The sequence below is a fragment of the Rhinatrema bivittatum genome, chromosome 6, assembly GCF_901001135.1.
Source record: "Rhinatrema bivittatum chromosome 6, aRhiBiv1.1, whole genome shotgun sequence".
Taxonomy (NCBI): Eukaryota; Metazoa; Chordata; class Amphibia; order Gymnophiona; family Rhinatrematidae; genus Rhinatrema; species Rhinatrema bivittatum.
The window spans coordinates 311886948-311902379 of record NC_042620.1 but is presented as its reverse complement, the minus strand read 5'-3'; the positions used below and the strand labels follow the sequence as shown (position 1 = coordinate 311902379).

Here is a 15432-nt window from a genome sequence, read left to right as displayed (position 1 = left end):
AGTAAAGCGAGGTGACAAAACATTTTTCAGATACATCAGAGAAAGGAGAAAGGTCAGAAGTGGCATAGTGAAATTGAAAGGTGACAAAAATCAGTGTGTGGACAGAGATGAAGAAATGGCTGAAATATTAAACAAATACTTCAGTTCAGTGTTCACTATAGAAGACCCTGGAGAAGGATAGTTGCTAGTTGACAAGACTATGGAGGGGAGTTAGGTAGATGAAACTTCATTTACAGAAAAGAATGTATAGGAAGAGCTAGGAAAACAAAGTGGAGAAGGCCATTGGGCCGGATGAGGCCCATCCCTAGATACTGAGGGAACTCAGAGATGTGCTGGCGGGGCCGCTGAAGGACCTGTTCAGTAGATCCCTGGAAATGGGGGTGGTGCTGATGATTGGAGAAGAGCAGTGGTGGTCCCGCTTCACAAGAGTGGGAGCAGAGATGAGGCTGGAAACTACAGGCCGGTTAGCCTCACCTTGGTGGTGGGAAAATTAATGGAGACTCTGATGAAGGAAAGTGAACTATCTACAATCTGGTGGGTTGCTCGACTCGAGGCAGCACATATTCACCAGGGTAAGGTCCTGTCAGACAAATCTGATAGACTTTTTTTTTGATTGGATGACTAGAGAATTGGATAAAGGAAGAATGCTCGATGTGATCTACTTAGCTTTTAGTAAAGCTTTTGATACAGTCCCACAAAAAAAAAAGTTAAATGGAAGGAATGCCTTGAAAAGAAGTGAACAAAATGAGAAGCTTGGGAGTGGGTGCCAAGATAGTAGCATGTATTACAAACTGGTTGACTGACAGGAGACAGCATGTGATGGTAAATAGAACCTACTTTGAAGAGACAATGGTGTTTAAGTGGAGTACCACAGGGATTGATTTTGGAACTGATTCTGTTCAATATCTTTGTGAGCGACCTGGCGGAAGGGGTAGAAGGTAAAGTTTGTCTATTTGCGGATGATACTAAGATCTGCAACAGAGGGGACACGCCTGAAACATAGAAATGACGGCAGAAGAAGACCAAACGGCCCATCCAGTCTGCCCAGCAAGCTTCGCACTTTTTTTTCTTCTCATACTTATCTGTTTCTATGAAAGAGAAGAGAGAATGAAAAGTGTATTAAGAAAGCTTGAAGAGTGCTTGAAGATTTGGCATTCAATGCCAAGAAGTACAGATTCATGCATCTGGGGTGCAGCAATCCAAAAGAGCTGTATGTGATGGGCGGTGAAAGACTAATGCGCACATGGACCAGGAGAGGGACCTTGGTGAGATAGTGTCTCATGATCTGAAGGCGGCGAAGCAATGTGACAAGGTGATAGCTAAAGCCAGAAGAATGCTGGGCTGCATAGAGAGAGAGGAATAACCAGTAAGAAAATAAAGGTGATAACGCCCTTGTACAGGTCCTTGGTGAGGCCTCAACTGGAGTACTTCATTCAGTACTGGTGCCCGTATCTCAAAAAGGATAAAGACAGGATGGAGGCGGTCCAAAGAAGAGCGACCAAAATGGGGAGGGGTCAGCACTGGAAGATTATGAGGAGAAGCTGAAGTATCTGAGTATGTACACCCTGGAAGAGAGGAGGTGCAGGGGAGATATGATACAGACCTTCAGATACCTGAAAGGTTTTAATGATGCAAAATCATCAAACCTTTTCCATTGGAAAGAATCAATAGAACTAGGGGTCATGAAGTGAAACTCCAGGGAGGACAACTCAGAACCAACGTCAGGAAATATTTCTTCACGGAGAGGGTGGTGAACGCCTGGAATGCACTTCGGGAAGAGGTGGTGAAGATGAAAACAGTGAAGGAATTCAAAGGGGCACAGGATAAACACTGTGGATCCCTAAAGGCTAGAGCATGGAATTAAAGAAAAGCGTGCATGGGGGTAACTGGGGGTAACTTGCTGGTGTGGCAGTTGCTGCCCTTAACAAATAAGCCTTGATACTGTTAATGCAGCTCCTTCATTGCTCTCTGCTTCAACGGCAATGAGAAAAGGGGAAATGGATTCAGACAACAACCAACAAGGGCCCCAGTGTTTTACAGTTTGGGGAACAAATAAACATGGGGATAACTTGCTGATGCGGCTTTTACTACCCTTAATCGCTAAGCCTGATACTTTTAATGCAGCTCCATCATTGCTCTCTGCTTCCATGGCAAGGGTTAAGGGAAAATGGATTCAAACAGCATCGGAGGACCCTGACTTTTACGGTCTGGGAAACTGATAAGCATGGGGGTAACCCGAACAGTGCAGCAGAGATACTGGCATAAGTTTGCTGGGCAGACTGAATGGATCATTTGGTCCTTTTCTGCTGTCCTTTCTATGTTTCGTACAGCTACCTGATCACTGGGTTGCATATTCCAATCACTAAATTTTGTTACCTGTGTGGTGTTTCTTTTGCATTGGTCTTTGTCACTTTTTTCTGAATCTCTGCCAACAAACAAGGATGAATTGGCCATGATATATGGGTGACATTATCCAATAGTGTCGAATGGACCCATCTCTCTAGCTCAGTAATGTTTTACTACCGAGCACGTGTGGGAGTTCCTGTGCACGTTACCTCGTGATCTCCTCTGCCTTGTATATCCTTTTTCTCTACTTACCTTTTTCAAGTTTTCTGCTTTTGCATTCTTTTCTCTTTACTTATTTTTGTATTGTCTCGCTGCCTCAGCAGCCCCTCAATAGCACTTTTCAGTGCTAAGAAAACTAACTCAATGTGTCTGGCTCCAAGAAAGCCGCACCCACTGATTTACAAGACGGTGGCTACAAGATGTCTATCACCAATGGCCATGATATCTGTTACATGTGCCTGGGACTTGATCACAGCTCGGCTAGTTGTTGTAACTATAATCAGATGTCGCTTAGATCCCAGCAGAACTGGGCTTGGGCTTGGAAGATAGAGGACTTCTTTTTGCAATGGGGTTTCCTTGGTCTTCCTTAGTGCTGAGACGAGAAAAAGCTCCTTGGGCAGGTCTCCCTCCAGCTGTGGTGCCAGACTCCTGATCCATCGCAGCCCAGGAACCAGCATGCGCCCTGGTGAATTCTCAAGCCTCTTTCCCCTCTAAATGGGGCTCATTCTCAGGCAGCATTGTTGCGCTGGAGGTGGACCCTTGGGCCGAGGTGGGGGTTGTCATTACCCATAGGAGGGATCCTACGGGTCCCCACCATCGGCAGGTGGAGTGGGCTGAAGGACGGAGGTTGGCTGGCACTTCACCAATACCAGCCCTCGTTCCCCACGGGTTGAGCCTTTGGGTATCGGGGCTGGCTGGGTTTAGGTGGGCCCCCATATGTCATCATCGTTGTCGATGGAAAGGCAGAGAGGTCAGCCCAGAGGCGGCAACAGTAAAATAGACAAGTCTGTACTGTACGAGGCGGAGTCCCAGAGACCCAGGTGCCAATAGAACCAAAGTCAGGCAGAGGGCACCCGAGCAAGAACAGGCCGAAGCCTGAATATGCCAAGTCCAGGACGTAGACTGAAGAGGCGTCGTAGAGCAAGCTGGAGTCAGGGCTGACGGCAATCAAGGAGCGGTGGCAAGGCAAAGCTGAGGTCTGGGCGAGGAGAGAGTCAATGGCATAGTCAGGCAATGCAGAGGTCCGGGCTTGGAGAGCGTCAATGGCATAGTCAGGCAATGCAGAGGTCCGGGCTTGGAGAGAGTCAATGGCATAGGCAGGCAATGCAGAGGTCCGGGCTTGGAGAGAGTCAATGGCATAGGCAGGCAATGCAGAGGTCCGGGCTTGGAGAGAGTCAATGGCATAGGCAGGCAATGCAGAGGTCCGGGCTTGGAGAGAGTCAATGGCATAGGCAGGCAAAGCAGAGGTCCGGGCTTGGAGAGAGTCAATGGCATAGTCAGGCAATGCAGAGGTCCGGGCTTGGAGAGAGTCAATGGCATAGTCAGGCAATGCAGAGGTCCGGGCTTGGAGAGAGTCAATGGCATAGGCAGGCAATGCAGAGGTCCGGGCTTGGAGAGAGTCAATGGCACAGGCAGGCAATGCAGAGGTCATGTCCGAGAAGGCAGTACAATGAAGGGCTAGGAATCAGGAATGCAGGGACGACGGAGAACAGAAACAGGAACTTGCAGGAACCAGGAAAGCAGGAGAATCACCAGGAGGCAATGAGTACACGACCAGTGTGGAGACCTGTTGCAAAGGCGATCATTGGAAGCCGAGCCTGGCCTTAAATACTGGAGCTTCAGCGATGTCATCATCCAAGGCCGCAGCCAAGTTCCCGCCGCGGGCCCTTCATAAGTGTAAATGATGTGTGCGCGCGCCTAGGGAGGGGCGCAGCGCTGAACGGCAGCGTCTCTCCGCGGAGCACAGAGGTCTGTAGCTGAAGTTGAAGCACTGGGGGCAGCCCGAGGACGGAGCCGGTGGCCCACTGCTGCCAGAGATGAGGAACTAGGCACTGGATTCGCCAGAGAGAGGTGAGGGGGCCGGGCCACGGGTCTGCCGCGGCCAGCCCACGCAACACACATGTCACTGGCACCATGTACTCACATTCTCCAGTTCTCAGCACCATCAACCTACTCTGTGCCGCAGCAGGGAGCATAGTTGAGGCTTATGTCAGTTGATATAGCTCAATAGATGAAACCCCTCTCTGAGCTGCTCGAATCGGCTCCTTTGGCGTGTCTTATTGGGAAGTTGATAGTCATAGTCGTTATTACTATTCCTGGAAGAGTCGGCGAGCTGCAAGCATTAGTTTCATACTCTCTGTATCTGTAGTTTTTTCATAATAGGATGGTGCACCACACTCTCCCCTAAGTTTCTGCCTAAAGTGGCTTCTGCTTTTCATTTGAATCAAGCCATTATTTTGCCTACATTCTTCCCAAGACCTCAAGTGCATAAAGGGGAGAAAAGGCCCTCCATTCACCGGACTGTAAAAGAGCCTCAGCCTCTTACCTGAGGAGAACTCAGATGTGTCAGCTATTCATTTCCTACCATCCTAATAGACTGGGTGAGGCTGTTGCCAAATGACCTTTGGATCACAGAATCTGTCAAGGCTCATCAAGTAAGAATCGGCGCTAAATCAGTGGCTCACTTAAGAGCTGTCTCCATTGAAGACATTTGCAAAGCTGCAATTTGGTCATCAGTTCACCCCTTCACATCTCACTACTGTCTGGATGAAAGTGACAGTAACTTTGGGGAAGTAGCTTTGTGCAGTCTGTTCAACCAGTAGCCCCCTCTCCACATGGTGGTCTGAGTTTCTGATTCAGTAAGTGCTCTGCTATGCAATGCTCAGCTTAGGACTTCCCTTGTGTCATGGCTAATTCAGCCCTGCTTGTCAATGGAGAAAGCAAGTTTGCTTATCGTAAATTTGGTTTTCCGTAGACAGCAGGATGAATTAAGCATGCTTAATACCTTCTGCCTTCTCGGAGAGTTGACTACCTATCTAAAGCTAAGCTCACAATTAACTGAGTGGCTCACGAGGCCTCGTGAGGGAACTCCCATTCAGTAGTAAAACCTTAGTGAGCCAGAGAGATGGGTCTGTTCAACGCCATCAGATGATGGGTCATGACTAATTTATTCTGCTGTCTATGGAGAATCCGGTTTACAGTAAGTAAACTTGCTTTTTCTCGTTTGTCTTCTAACTTCTGTTCGAGGTACTCCTTCCATTTTACTTTTTTTTTTCTGTCTCCTGTCTTCATCACTTTCTCCCATCTCCTGATATCTATCTTTCTCTTTCATCCAGTTTTTCTTCATTTCTCTCTTTTGCTTCTAAATTTCTCCCTTACTACACTATCCTTTCACATGTGGATATCATCCCTTCTTCTCCCTCAGTTGTTTTATGTCCTTCATCTTTTACCCTCCCTGTTGCAGACCTCCATATCAATCTCCTGTTATCTGGCTCCCTTCTTTCCCAGCAGCCACGCCCTTCATCATTCTCCACCATCCCCATACTGACCCTCTCATTCCCTCTCAACCGTTTCATTCCACTCGGCATCTCTCGTGTTCTCCCACCCCCTCCAGTTTGTCTATTCATATCATCGTCTCTGTTCAGACTCTCTTAGCCCTCAATTATATCCCCCCCCCCCCATATTTCTCCCCATCATTCACCTTTTCCTCCTCCCCCAGTTGCCCCCTAACTCTCCCCTCCTCCCAATATCGTCTGTGGCTCTCTGTCATGCATGTTTCCCCATTACCCCTTGTGGCTCTGACATATCAACCCTGCCCTTTTTTCTCCCAATCATTCAGTCTCTCACCATCCCTTGCTCATCTCCATAACACATCTGGATCTCCCTCCCAGCCCCCATCACCTTCTCTAGGTTTCTGTCATCATCCCACTTCTCACCATCCATGGTTCTGTCACTCTTCCTCCTCCTTCAGAAACTCAGGCTCTCTCACACACACACTCCATTGCCACCTCTGCCCCACACTGCCCCATCTCTGTCTTTCTCTTACACAGATTCTCTCCCTCCAGCTCTTTTGTATCCCCTCACCTAGGAATTTGTTGTAAACTGTGAGGTTTGGGTGGACCCTTGGACACTGTGGCAGCTGACCACGCCCATGGGGGGAAGTCCCGTGAGGGGCCACAGGTCAGGCTTAGCTCAGGGGACACAAAAAAAAAAAAGTTTGATCTTTTATTAGACTGTGTAAGGAAGCCACCAGAGGTGGCAGTAGTGAGCAACTGGAATAGCCTGGCAGGGCTGGTATCCCTCAGGCGCTGGAACAGCGACTCCTCTGGTAGCGGTTCTGTAGTGGAAAGAACTGAGAATAATGAGTACAGAGGAGAATATACAAGATCCCAGTATGGAGATCCCCAGGGTAGGGAGAGCAGACCTTCGAGGAGCGAGTACCTGATCCCTGAGAGCTGGGAGGCTTGCAGATGATGGACTCACGCAGCGGTTCCACGGAGATGGCACTGGGGCTGGAATGGAGGCAGGCCCTCGAGGAGCGAGTGCCTGGTTTCAGGGAACAGCTCTGAGGTGATGGTAGTACTCACTGGTGTTGAAGATTAGCGAATCCTTTCAGGCAGAAGAGAAGGTAGGAGTAGGCAGCGAGTCAGGGAACATGGGCCCTCGAGGAGCGAGTACCGGTTTCCTGATAGCGACCTGGAAAGCAAGTGAGGCCCCAGAGGAGCGGGTACCCCGTTAGCGTTAGAGAGTCCAATAGAGATTGGAGAGGCAGAGTAGCTGGGTACGGACAGCGACTCACATCCGTAGGATTCCCGCAGGATTACCCTTGCTAACTCAAAGGCTAGCAAACATTGTAGGCTTTAAATATCCGGGCAGCATGACATCACAGGGAGACGCCCCGGAGGTTCGCGCCAAGTAGGAAATAAGGAGGACTGCGCAGCGTGCGCGCCCTATGGTACAAGCGGAGCATGGCGGGAGGCAGTGCCCAAGCCGGTCTGGGGATGCCGGAGAGGACGGCAGGCAGACGCCGCGGTAGCCAAGCGTCCACCCGCAATATGAGGAGGAGCAAACAGAGAGGTAGGCGGAGTGAAGCCGTCGGAAAGGGACGGTTGCAACAGAATTGTACCTCTGCACTTCCACACACACATCCCCTCTTACTACATGGCTTTCATGGACCTCCACACCCTGGCTTTCTCTTATCACCTTGAACAGCTTAAGTTTGCATTGCTGGCTTTATGGAGATGGGGGGGGGGGAGAGAAACAGCGTCCCCTCCCATTCTCCTGCTCCCCTCAGCTTTCAACCTCCTTTTCACCTCCCCAATATTCACTCCTTTCTGGGCCATTCCCTCCTCACCTTCCCCAACGCTCATTCCCTCTTACACTACAAGTATTCAAACCCTACCCCCGCTTCATCTCATCTCCTATCACCATTTACCTCCTTGCCCTCCCCATCAATTACTTATAGCGTCCCGATCGTGCTCCAGGACGCCCCTTTCCTCCTCCCACACTCATCTCTCTGAGTCCTGGCATCAAAGGCCGTGGCTGTGCCTGCTCCAGTCCCTCTCCTCCTGTTGAAATGAAGGGACCCAGCAGAACAGAAAACAATTGCTCTGTTCCCTTGTCCGAGTCCTCCCCTGTTTCTCCCCGGGTGTTGCCTGCAGTGGCTGCATTCGGTCTCCCCCCCCCCCCCCCCCCCCGCCTCCTGTGGGGAGTATGGAGCAGGCACAGGAGAAAACAATCGCTCTGCTACCTTCTCAAGCCCCCTCCCTTCTTTGTTCTTCCCTGCAGGGGAAGAGGCTGGCGTGGCAAACAGATTGAGACTGGGGCACTGGCCAGTAGATTCCGGGGCATGAGCCCAGTGTGCCAGCCACGGCTAGTGATGCCCCTGCACCCCTGTAACCTTCCTAACTGCAGCCACCTCAGAGTCTTCCCGGGAAATCTGGTCCCCCTCTTGTTGATTTGTAGTAGAAAAGCCTCACAAAGGAGGTAAGTGGTAGAGGCAGGAATAGCTGTGGAATGAAAGGAGATGGGTGAAAGTAAAGAAGGTACTGGGAAGAGGGCATCCAGAGAGAGGAAAGGCAGCAGGATAGAAGGAAGCCAGGAGGGGCAGAGGGGAATAGTGGTTTTTAAGGGAGGAGGGGGGAGATGGACAGAAAATTGCCACAAAGGGGAGGATATAAAGACAAAACTGGGGTTACAAAGGAGGCAAAAAGACAGAAGGTAGGAGTGGAGAATGGCAGAGGTGGGGGGGGGGGGGGAGCCATGGGGGATAGGAATAGGAACAGAGGGGATGGAGGTAGGGAATGAGAGAGAGAATCAGGAGCTTGAGAGCGCAGGGGAAATGAACATGGGATACAAGGGGGGGGGGAGAGAAATGGAAGATTTGGAGGGGTTAAAGGAACGTGGGCTGATGAGGCAGATGACTGGGTAGTAGTGATAGACAGTGGGAGGGTGGGAATGGCATGATGGATTAAAATGGGGATGGTTTAAAAAAAAAAACAGAGCTGCAAAAAAAAGAGGTTGAGGTGGTGATGATAGAGGGCACAAGTGACATGAAAAGGGGGAGAGCCGAAAGGTAAAAATATTTTTTCAACTTAAATATCTAATGTGACTTAGGAAAGCATTTAATTATCGTATGTATGCAAAACATACAGTATATGCCCCAACCTGTAGCTAAAATCATGGCAGAGCTACCAGATATCAGATCGCACTAAAACGTTTCTCTCTCTCTGCGTACAGCACCCTGTCTCCCGGAAGTCCACGATCCCAAACTTGGACTATCTGAATGGGTTGTACGGTTTCCCCCTCAGAGCCGGTGAGTTCCAAGTGGCAATCCTGCCTTCTCCGGCCACCTTATTCGGCAGCCCACTTCCTCACACCCCCTTCAACAGCACCCCCTAGCTCCTCAATGCCTGTGCCAGGCAGCCCTGGTTCAGGCTGTGAGCGGCCACATGCTCACAATCTCTGCTACACCACAGCCCCTCCCTCCTGGGCACCCTTCCCAAGTAAGGGGGAGGAGGCAGGGCCGCGTGGCTGCGAGATTCCCGCAGTTACAATTTGTGAAATATTTGCATACGTTTCGATCCGAGAAAAGGGTTAATTTGCCTAATTTTGACTCTTCTGAAAGCCAGGCCTGCTTGGAGCGCTCGGGGGAACTGGAGTTTTCCCCGTTAAAGTTTTCTGCTGCCACCTAGGAATATTTGTTTTGGGGATTTATGTGAGCCTTTATTCTCAGCTGCCCAGAGATTTCCCCCCCCCCCCCCCCCCCCCCCGCGATTTACAAATTCTCCTGTCTCCCTGTCTAGAGCAACCATCTGCCAGGGACCAGGTCTTAGAGAGGGGCCCATATACCATGACTTTTTCTGAAACCGAGCAAATGTGCTCCCGGAGTCTGGCCACTGGGTTTGGCCAGCAGTTAGAAGACTTTCACCCCAGGTCCCCTCAGTATGTACACAGTCTATGTAGCATCTCCAAGTCTGCTTGACGCAAGCTCAGGAATCAAACCCAGGTATCCTACATGCAGAGCTGGATTTTCCAGCTCTGCATGTAGGATTAAGGAGGGGGGGGAGGGGCAGCATTAGCTGAAGATGCAGGAGTGATGGGCATGGGGAGAGTATGTGTGTGTATGTGTGCCTTAAATGATGCTTCAGAGTGGATTACATTCAGGTACTGCGGGTATTTCTCTATCCATAGAGGCCTCATAATCTAAGAACATGAGAGATACCATACTGGGTCAGACCAAGGGTCCATAAAGCCCAGTAGCCAATCCAGGTCACAAGTACCCAAACATTAAATAAATCTCAACCTACTATTGCTTATTAATTAATAGCAGTTTATGGATTTTTCCTCTAGGAACTTATCCAAACCTTTTTTAAACCCACTTACACTAACTGCTGTAACCTCATCCCCTGGCAATGAATTCCAGAGCTTTACTATGCGCTGAGTGAAAAAGAATTTTCTCTGATTTTTTTAAATGAGCTGCTTGCTAACTTCATGGAGTGCCTCCTAGTCCTTCTATTATCTGAGAGAAAATAACTGATTTACATTAACTTATTCAAATCCTTTCATGATTTTGTACACCTCTATCATATCCCCCCTCAGTCGTCTCTTCTCCTCCAAATTGAAAAGCCTTAGCTTCTTTAGCCTTTCCTCGTAGGGCAGCTGTTCCATGCCCCTTATCATTTTGGTTGCCCTTCTCTACACTTTCTCCATAGCAACTATAACTTTTTTGAGATGCAGCGACCAGAATTGTACACAGTTTTCAAGATGCGGTCTCACCATGGAGCAATACAGAGGCATTATGACATTCATCATTTTATTTTCAATTCCCTTCTTAATAATTCCTAACATTCTGTTTGCTTTTTGATAGCCAAAGCACACTGAGCCGACGATATCAGTGTATTATCCACCATGATGTCTAGATCGTAACTCCTAAGATAGAACCTAACATTGTGTAACTACAGCAAGGGTTATTTTTCCCTATATGCATTTCTTTGCACTTGTCCATGTTAAATTTCATCTGCCATTTGGAAGCCCTGTTTTCCAGTTTCGCAAGATCCTCCTGCAATTTATCACAATCCGCTTGAGATTTAACTACTCTGCATAATTTTGTATTTTGATCACCTCACTCGTCATACCCCCTTTCCAGATCATTTATAAATATATTAAAAAGCACTGGTCTGTAGTTTCCCGGATCGCCCCTGGAGCCCTTTTTAAATATTGGGGTTACATTAGCTATCCCCCAGTCTTCAGGTACAATGGATGATTTTAATGATAGGTTACAAATTTTTACTAATAGATCTGAAATTTCATTTTTTAGTTCCTTCAGAACTCTGGGGTGTATACCATCCGGTCCAGGTGATTTACTACTCTTCAGTTTGTCAATCAGGTCTACCACATCTTCTAGGTTCACCATGATTTGGTTCAGTCCATCTGAATCATTACCCATGAAAACTTTTTCCGGTACGGGTATCTCCCCAACATCCTCTTCAGTAAACTCTGAAGCAAAGAACTTGTTTAATCTTTCCACGATGGCCTTATCTTCCCTAAGTGCCCCTTTATCCCCTTGATCATCTAACAGTCTTGACCGACTCCCTCACAGGCTTTCTGCTTCGGATATATTTTTAAAAAGTTTTTATTGTGAGTTTTTGTCTCTGCGGCCAATTTCTTTTCAGATTCTCTCTTAGCCTGTCTTATCGATGTCTTACATTTAACCTGTCAATGCTTTTGCTTAATCTTGTTTTCTTATGATCGATCCTTCTTCCAGTTTTTGAATGAATACAAAACACACAAACTTCTGTTTTTTGCCTGCCTTTCTGACTAAGTTTGTATCTGAACATGTGCCATGTCAAAACGAGCGCTGCCCATTGGGTCCCAATGTCACTTTCTCCCAAGCACCGGTCAGCCTGAGAGGCAGCCTCCTATCAGACCTGCCTCCTTAAAGGCACGGGAGGGGGCTGGCGGCATTCCTAGTTTACAGTGCTCTGAGTGCCATCAGCCCGGGAGGCCTTGTGTCTTTAAGCGAGTGGTCTGATGTGATGCTGCCTCTGTGGAGCTTGTGACAAGAGTACTGCCGGAACAGAGGAGGCGGTGGTGCGCCTTTCAGCGTGGTGCTTGTAGGCACCTGCCCAATTTACCATGTGGAAAATTCAAGCCTGCCTATATGATAATGCAGAGGACTATCACTGAGTCACCAGCTGGCCCTTTTGTTTTCCTTGTATTGGGCAGACTAGATAGACTGTATGGTCATTTTCTGCTGTCATATATTTTTTTTTTTTTTTGCCCTGAGATTCTGTAGTGCTTTCTCATTCTTAAGAGATACCAGAGCCAAGGCTAAGGCATATTGATGTAGCAGTGTGGGGAAGCTTGCACGTCTGCCTGTACGGTGGTGGGGCAGTGCCTTATCTGTGGGGATATTTATTTATTTAGGATTTTTATATACCGACCTTCTTAATACAAGTATCAAATCAGGTCGGTTGGAGGACATCTCTTTCGAGTGCTGTCGCTGTATCACCTTTTGGTGAATGCTACAAAAATTCATTAAGGGAAAACCCAAAAAAGAGAATTAGAAAGATGGTCATTTAGTTAACATTAGTGCTGTGTGTTTTTTTTTTTTAATTTTTTATTTATTGAATTTTTCAAATATTTCAAAACATTGAAACTTTAACAAGTAAGTAGGGAAAAAACAAATACAACTTTCTCAAGTAATACATTTCCAAAAAAGCAAATAATTCCCATATTATAAGTAAATGGGAGACCCAGGAAAATATAGCGAATAATAGAGGCAATTTCCAAATAATATTAACGCACGGTTATTTGCTGAATATACTACTTCAAGCTAACACTTCAGGATATTAATCAGAGTGAGAGTCTAGATATACACGCAATTGTTCCAATTCAGTAAATACATATCTATTATTGTTGTGTACCAAAATACACCGACAGGGGTATTTTAAGAAAAATTTTGCACCCCTAGCTACTATTTCATTCCTCAAGGAAAGAAAGGCTTTTCTTTTTTCTTGAATTTTTCTTGTGACATCAGGGAATACTCTAACTTGGTATCCATAAAACAATTCAGACTGTTTCTTAAAGGATCTCCTCAGTACTTCATCTCTATCTGACATTTGTAGAAAGGTTAAAGAAACAGTTGCTCGTTCTGTAATTCTTGCTTCATAAGATTTTTCAATAAAGTCTGTTAAATTATCAGGGGAGATAATTTCTTCTGACAAGGCTTCTTGATGTTCTCTCTCTTTCACTTTCCCTCCAAAAGTGTAATACATTCTTGTCACGGTTGGTAATTCTTCCGTAAAAAGTAAAACATTTTTAAAGTAACTTTTAATTAAGTCCCTTAATGGTAGCCATTTTGTTTTTGGAAAGTTTAGTATTCTTAAGTTATTTCTTCTTAGTTGGTTCTCCAAGAAATCTATCTTTCCATTAACATATGAATCTGATTTTATTAAGTTGGTATTCACTTCCTTAATGTTACTGATATCTTGCTCCAGCGATACAATATGTGAGTCATGTTTCTGCACTTCTTTCTCCAAGCATTTAGATGTTTCTATATTCTGTTTCACAACGTTAGTTAAATCTACTATAGCTTTATTCATTTGCATCAACACCTTCCAAATTTCTTCAGATGTAATCTTTTTGGGGGTTATTAAAGAATGTTGTAATAATACGTGTAATGTCTTTTCCTCACCTCCTGTATCCTGAAGGTTCCCCTCATCTCTCTCCTCTCGTTCTGAACCAGGCGTTCCTCCCCTGGAGCCTGCACTTTCTAGGCTCTCCGAAGCCGGTAGAGTGTTCAAACCGCTTCTCCGGGGATCCTCCGATGTTCCTGGAGTGCTGTGTGTTTTAATGAACTGCTGGAGAGATCTTTGCTGGCTTGGTTTTGCTTTCTCAGAATGCTTTGAGGGGACTGTGAAATGGGCTCTTCAGCTAGGTCGGTGAGTGGCATGGTGCCGAAAATCAGTGGTAACCATTAAACCCCTCTCCCAGTTTACATCTGTCAGTAGTTACTAAGATTTCTGGACAGTGCAGGGGAATTCCAGCAGCACAGCAGTGAGTGCAGCAGTTTTTATGAAGCGCTGACCAGAGGGGATCGGTGTGGTGCTTTGAGGATATGAACCTGCTCCTGGAAGCCTCCCGTCGCTGGGTTTTTGTGGCATGATGAAGGCTGCTTGTTGGCTTTCTCACTTTTTTTTTTTTCTCTCTCTCAGCTGTGAAAGAGTTGGATAGACCAGAGGCTAGTTCGGTTTGTTTGGTGCTCAGCAGTTTACCACTTTTGAATTGGGCTTCATACGAGGTTTTTTTTTTTTTTTTTTTCCATTAAATGTGTCCATACCCAGGGATTAAGGGCAACCCACATTAAAAGTATGTGGTTGGGAAGGAAGCCAGGAGCTTTTCTGAAAGGCACTGTGTAGGTTACCAGTTGATGTTTTTTCAGTAGGGTCTGTGTTCCAACTCCCAGTGTGTGTCTTGGCACTGTCATGGTAAGGTTTACAAAGTCAAGTATTTCTGAAAAGTTAAAAACAATTTATAAACAAGGAAGGGGTGAACAGGGCCTGCCACTTCTGCAAAGTAACTATTTCATTTTTATCTAAGTGAAGGGAGTTGTGCATTTCTCCCTCTGCACTTTTTATGAGAATTATCAACATTACAAAACATTAAGTTCATTAAGTCTCTTGTGTTTAAGTGATTTCTGCTCTGCCATAACTGACTTGTTGGCTATTATAGGATAAAAGGTGGCAAGTGATATATTCTGGCTATTTTCTGATTTTGCTAATTTTTTTTTTTCTGTTTAAAAGATTTGCACTTGCTTCTCTCTGCTATTTTTTGTCCATTAGCCATGTAGCTTAATTATATCAGCACAGAAGAGTGGTTTGCCACTTAGTCCCACCTATCCCAAGTTCTGAATTTTATTTTTTTTTTATATTTAATCTTTATTAGGTTTTATAATAAACAAAGACAATATCAACTTGTCATGGAATTTCCAGGGAATATCATTACACACATTTCTCCAATAAACAATCCACTAATAAGTGGTATACGTATCTTTAACTTATCCCTGCGGTTACTATGGAAATGGGAGAACAAAAAGAATTTTGGAGCCATCGTACAATGTATATCTCAAAATCAGGAAAGAGAGAAATTGCGGTACTTATTGCACACTGGCATTTCTAACAGAATCATCCCCATTTTCCCCACGTGAACTTAAAAATTTCTCTAACTGGTCAGGTTCCATGAGGACATAACGTACATCGTTTATTTTCATAATACATTTGCAGGGAAATCTTACAGTTATCAAAGCTCCCATCTGGCGAGCTCTGGGACACAGTGCCAGAAATTTTTTCCGTTGTACTTGTGTAGATCTCACTATATCGGGATAAACCCAAATTTTTTCCCTCAAGTACATTTTATTGCAATTTCTAAGAAATAATCTTAACACGCTGTCACACTCCGTGGGTATCATAAATCTGACAATTAAAGTCCCTCTTTTTTTCTACTTGTTATTCTTGTGTAGTTTCTAAGAAGCCGGTTAAATCTCTTAATGGTGACTCCATCTGAGGCAGTTCCATTTGAGTATTC

At 46.1% G+C, this 15432-nt stretch overlaps 1 protein-coding gene across 2 annotated transcripts in view; it reads left to right on the top strand.

The window, feature by feature from the left end:
- Positions 1-15432, top strand: part of CLCN5 (chloride voltage-gated channel 5) — a 187289-nt gene that overhangs the window by 4349 nt on the left and 167508 nt on the right. Inside the window, exon 2 of one of the 2 annotated variants that reach the window (XM_029607482.1) lies at positions 9085-9160. The exons of the other annotated variant lie outside the window; for it this stretch is intronic. The gene's annotated coding sequence lies outside the window, so the exon portion shown is untranslated. The remainder of the gene's footprint in view (positions 1-9084; positions 9161-15432) is intronic. 2 annotated transcript variants of the gene reach the window in all.